The sequence below is a fragment of the Dermacentor silvarum genome, chromosome 9 (genome assembly GCF_013339745.2).
Source record: "Dermacentor silvarum isolate Dsil-2018 chromosome 9, BIME_Dsil_1.4, whole genome shotgun sequence".
Taxonomy (NCBI): domain Eukaryota; kingdom Metazoa; phylum Arthropoda; class Arachnida; order Ixodida; family Ixodidae; genus Dermacentor; species Dermacentor silvarum.
In genome coordinates, this window is record NC_051162.1 from 151,489,768 (window position 1) to 151,495,429 (window position 5,662).

Below are 5,662 nucleotides of genomic sequence, written 5' to 3' on the forward strand. Positions count from 1 at the left end.
TCGTTCATGATGGTGGAGGCCACATGGATGTAACCCGGACACTGGCCAAAGTGAGAGAACGATACTGGTGGCCGAACCTCACACCTTCAGTGACCCGCTACGTCACAGCGTGCCAGATCTGCCAAAGCAGCAACCGCCCAGTGTCTAAAAGTGTTGGAAAAATGGGCCTCATGCCAGTGTCAGACGTTCCTTTCGCCTTATTAGCCATCGATCACATCACAATGCCACCTGCTTCAGGAAAGAAGTACATTTTAAATGTCATTGACTTCGCCACTCGTTTCATTGTCCCAGTGGCTGTGACTTCAACTTCGGCTAAAGAGGTTATAGCGCATTTGCAGTCCGTGTTCTTTAGGTTTGGTTGTGCTGATGACTGCATGTGTGACCATGGTGCAGCTTTTGAATCTCACCAGTTTAAACACTTCATGCGCTTGCACGGTGCAGAGATTCACTACTCGGTTGCATACCGCGCAGCCAGCAACGGCCTTGTGGAAAGAAGCAATGGGACATTAGTCTCCGTTCTTCGGAAGCTGTGTCCCAATGACCCGACCTCTTGGGACAACAAACTTGAAGAAGCTGCTTTTGCCATCAACACAAGCTACAGCGCCAGCAGCCGTTTCTCTCCATTTGAACTACTTTATGGATATGTCCCCAAGCTCCCATATCAACGTCACCGTCCTGCTACAGCCAGGACACTGCAAGACCGTCTCCTAATGTTGTCTCAGAACCGAGCTACTGCAGCAGGCAATACTGAGGAAGCACAAGGGAAACGAAAGACAGCGTATGATCAATCCCATAGGGATCACTCTTTTCAAGTCGGCCAGTTCGTCTGGGTGCGCCGCCAAGAGCCCGTCACAGATGGTACTGGAAAGTTGGCACCTAAATTCAAAGGAATATATCAAATAACCGACCAGAAAACGCCTGTTACATTTGTGGTCAGCCGCATAACTGGTCAAGTGCCCCGGGACCGACCCCAAGACAGGGTAGTGCACGTCTCTCAACTCAAGCACTACGTTCCACCGTACATCGAGCCCTACATTGTAAAAAGCCAAAATTTATCTGTGGGTGACCCATCCAGCTTTCCCAGTGGTGGTAATGAGTTGTCTCAACCACCGGTCTCTCCTGGCTCTGCAATTCTGCCTCCTGCGGTACCCTTGTCCCGACCCCATCGGCAAAGGCGTCCACCCGAACGCTTGAAGGACTATTCTCCCTCGCAGTGAAGACATCCAGCAGTGCTTTTTCCTAGACCAAAGGGACTTGGTCAAACTAAGATGGGCCGGATGTAAACGGTCTGTCTAGTAGTGCCACCTACCAGCCTCAGCACACAGCCAGCCCTGAAGCCAAGCCGGCCAAGCCTAGTGTGAGAAGTGTGCGCGAGAGTGGAGTGCGTGCGTTGACTGTCGTCGCGTCTAGTCGCGTTCTTGGAGGCGCCATGCCTTCTAATAAAGTGCGTTATTAATTGTATTCTCGAGCCTTAATTACGTTTCGGCCAACAGCCGACCCTCGCCACCCCTCACAACTGTACGTCACTGGGTTTGGGAAAGTGTGCGTCTGTAAAAGGCGCCAGGTAACTGATTGCTTTTTATCTAAATTTTTGTGAGCGGCAGGGTAATACGTACCCCCTGCCCTGGCGGTAGAATTGTAGAATTTCCTTGTAGGATATCATCCAGTCCCTGCCTGAATGGTGGAGTGATTCGAACTGCTCATCGCAAGAGGTTGTCGTGCGGCCGCGGATGGCCAGTTCTCGCGCCGCACTTTAGCAGCTTCGTTTTGGAGCGTTCATCACTCTTCAGTTGCAGGAATGAGGTAGCGTACACTGTTCTGCTTATGACAAATGCCTGTACCAATCTGAGTAAACTAGTGTCTTTCATGGCGTGGTGTCTGTTGGCGATGCGCGAAATGTGTCTTGTTGTTTGATGCACGTACGAGTCTAGTGCCTTTATCGCTTCGTTGTTGTGTCCATTGGCCTGTATTCTGAGTCCAAGGATCCTGATGCTCGGTACTATTGGGATGTCCTGGTCGTTAGCTTTGAGCATGATTTGAGGGGGTGTGGTGACAGTTTTCCTGCCTCTGCACGTGGGTCTATACAGAAGTAACTCTGACTTTAGCGGGGAGCATGAAAGTCCTTTAGGTGTTACGTATTCTGTGGCGACTTCGATCGCCCTTTGCAAAGTATCTTGGATTCCTCCGTCACTCCCTCCGGTTACCCAGAGTGTCACGTCGTCTGCATATAAGCTATGTTGTAGATTAGAGATTTTAGCTTGCTTGCTTGGCAATCCTAGCATGGCCATATTGAAGAGGTAGGGAGACAGGAGCGAGTCCTGGGGTGTCCCTCGCTTCCCGGGCGAAATGCTCTCTGAGGTTACCCCACCGACGGCGATTGTGACTGTCCTGCCTGTAAGATAGTATTTTATATAATTGTGTGCTCTGGAGCCAACTCCTAGTTTGTTTAGCAGGGTTAGGATGGCTTCGTGATGAAGATTGTCGAAGGGTTTGGTTAGATCAAGGCCAAGAATGGCCCGGGTATCAAGTTCTGAGCAAATCTGAAGCATAATGCCCTGCGTGGAAAGCTTGAGCCTGAATCCAATCATCGTGTGAGGGTACAGGTCGTGCGCTTCCATATGTTTGTTTAGGCGAGTAAGGATGATGGGTTCCAGAAATTTGCCTAGGCAGGAGGTGAGCGAGATGGGTCTTTGGTTCTGTAGCTGCAACCTATTGCCCGCTTTGGTATCATGACAATTTTAGCTTCCTTCCACTGTTGAGGGATGTGGCCAGTCTCCCAACACTTATCGATCGAGATACTTAGTTAGTGCTTCTATGGAGTCAACGTCCAGGTTCCGTATAGTTTGTTTGTTACGCCGTCCGGACCCGGAGCGGAGTGCGCTCGTAGACCGTGTATGGCCTCGCGGACCTCAGCTTCCGTGATAGGTTCGTCGATTATTGGGTTTGGATCTCCCGTGTATGCGGGTAAGGGCATTTTGGAATGCTTTCTGATGTATAGATTATTGAGATCGTTAATTAGGTCTGTGTCAGATCCCGGGTAATTATGGATTATTTTGCTGAGATTATGTCCCTGCATAGTTTTACTGCTCTCGGGATCGAGTAGACATATAAGTATGCACCATGTTTTGGCCATGCCTATTTGCGCTTCCATTCCATCACATGCACTGTGCCAGTTTTGGCGGGTTAGGTGGTAAGCATAGTCTTCAATTTGTTTGTTTAAGGCATGGGTCGACAGATTACAACAAAGTGTTAAGCAGGCGACCATAGCCATACCAGAAGAAGCTAATATCCAGGCGGCAGATGCCAAGCTACTCCACATGTGGGAAGCAAAAGCTAGCTTAGAAAGACGACTAAAACAACACAAACTGAATAGATCCCTACGCAAACGCATATCGATCTTAATGTATATAATCTCAGGAACGGCAGGTTCGTTTTTGTTTGTTTATAATTGCCTAAATTGCCCTAATCCGTGATGTCGATTCGTTGGCCGATAGGTGTTGCAGGTGCTGTTCGGATTGTGTGGCCACTATGAAGTGGTCACTTCCCAAGTTTTCCTGCTTGTTGAACCATGTGGCGCCTGACACGTTTTTGGTGAAGGTTAGGTCTAGTGTAGCGCCCACGCAGACGCTATTTCCTGTGCGGGTGGGCTGTGTCGAATCTGTGAGCAGCGTGAGTTGCTCCTGCTGCGTGTCTAGCCACAGTTGATGGCCTTTGCGGTGATCGGTGCGATAACCCCATGCAGAGTAGTGTGCATTGGAGTCGCCTAGTATGACAAGTGGTTGTTTGCAATTTGTGCTGCTTTCCGGAATAGATTAAGGAATCTATGTTGCTGTTTAGGCTTGCTGTATACGTTGAGCATAAACAGGCTACCAGTTCCTCGCTTTGCCATAGGAATATTTTCCACTAGGACGTGTTCTACCGACACAATGCCGTCTTCTGTAAGAGTGCCGTTATGTTTCCTTTGATTAGCGTAGTAATTGGCGCTTTGCCTGTACCCGATGCATCGGCGCAGAAGGACGCATAGCCTGATAATTTGGCCTGACCCCCCCATCTCTTGGAGGGCAATTATGTCTGGAGCTTCGGAATCCTTAGTTTGTAGGAACTGTAGGAGATTCCTTCACTTGCGGTGAAATCCCCGGCAGTTCCGTTGCCATATGACGTACATAGTGTTTTTACCGCTATCGTTGGTCGGGCGGTTGTAAGGCTTAGTTACTTTAATGGACCCTACGCTGGACCTTGGTTGGGCATTTTCGAGGACCGCGATTCTGGCATTATAGTTTTCGGCAAGATTTCTTATCATGGTGTGTAATGTTTTATGCATTTTCTCGAATTTACTATCAATAGCCCTGGTGATTTCCTCGATGATCGTGTCTTCCCTGATGTTACGCTTAGAGGTGCCAGGGTGGGCGGTTGTACCTTGGGAAGAAGGGAATTGTTTCTACCGTTCTGCGTTTCGCGGGTAGGCTCTGGGTATCGGAATTTGGCTGCGCGTATTGTGTGGTAGGTTTTTCAACTGCCGCAGGTGCATCTATCTCGCTGTAGAAATTAATTTTCTCCTGTGAGAAGTAAGATCTCTAAGTCAATACAGCCATCGAGGAGCATTGTCAAACCCTCAGCCGGCAACAGTGGACTGAGCTGTGTAACACGATGGATGGACAACTTCATCGCCCATCTATGTGGAAACTCCTCAGACACCTGCTTGACAATACTACCACCCGCACTGCCCAACAGGATCGGCTGCAGAAACTCCTTTATACGGAGACCCTTAAGCAAGGTCCACAGCGAGTGCTTGACTACCTCTGCACCAGATATATATCCAGGGGACAAGTCAGTCCACACAGAAATTACATCAGTAATCCGAACCCTACACTAGACGCCGATTTCAGCGCATCTGAAATGCATGCTGCACTTCGCAAGCTTAACGGTCGTTCTGCTCCAGGCACAGACGGGGTCACTAACAAAACCCTTCGCAATCTCGATGACGAGTCCGTGTCCCATCTAACTGACTACATCAACGATTGCTGGCGCAATGGCGCCATCCCAGCTGCCTGGAAGACTGCCAACGTTATCCTAATCCCAAAGCATGGCAAACCATCTAGCCTGAACAACCTAAGGCCTATCTCACTCACTTCCTGCGTAGGCAAAGTGATGGAACATGCCTTCTTAGCACGCATCAACACACACCTCGAAGACAACTCTATCAATCCCCACACCATCATTGGATTTCGCCCTCACCTTTCTACTCAAGACGCTATGTTGCAGCTCAAACATCAAGTACTAAACGACCGTTCCCGTAACACAAAAGCCATCCTCGGACTCGACCTCACTCAAGCCTTTGACAGCATTTCCCATGAAGCTATCCTTGACCAGGTCTCCCACCTCCACCTGGGAGACCGATCCTACAATTACATCCGTGACTTCCTCTGCAATCGCACAGCCACCCTCTCGGCTGGGGATTTACGATCAGACCAGCTTCCCATTGGCAGCAAAGGCACCCCGCAAGGTTCAGTTATATCTCTCCCATGCTTTTTAACTTAGTCATGATTGGCCTTGCCCAGCAACTACAACGAGTCCACAATATCAACCATACCATCTACGCCGATGACATCACCATCTGGGCGTACCGAGGCAGCGATGGTCAAGTGGAGTCAGCCCTACAAAC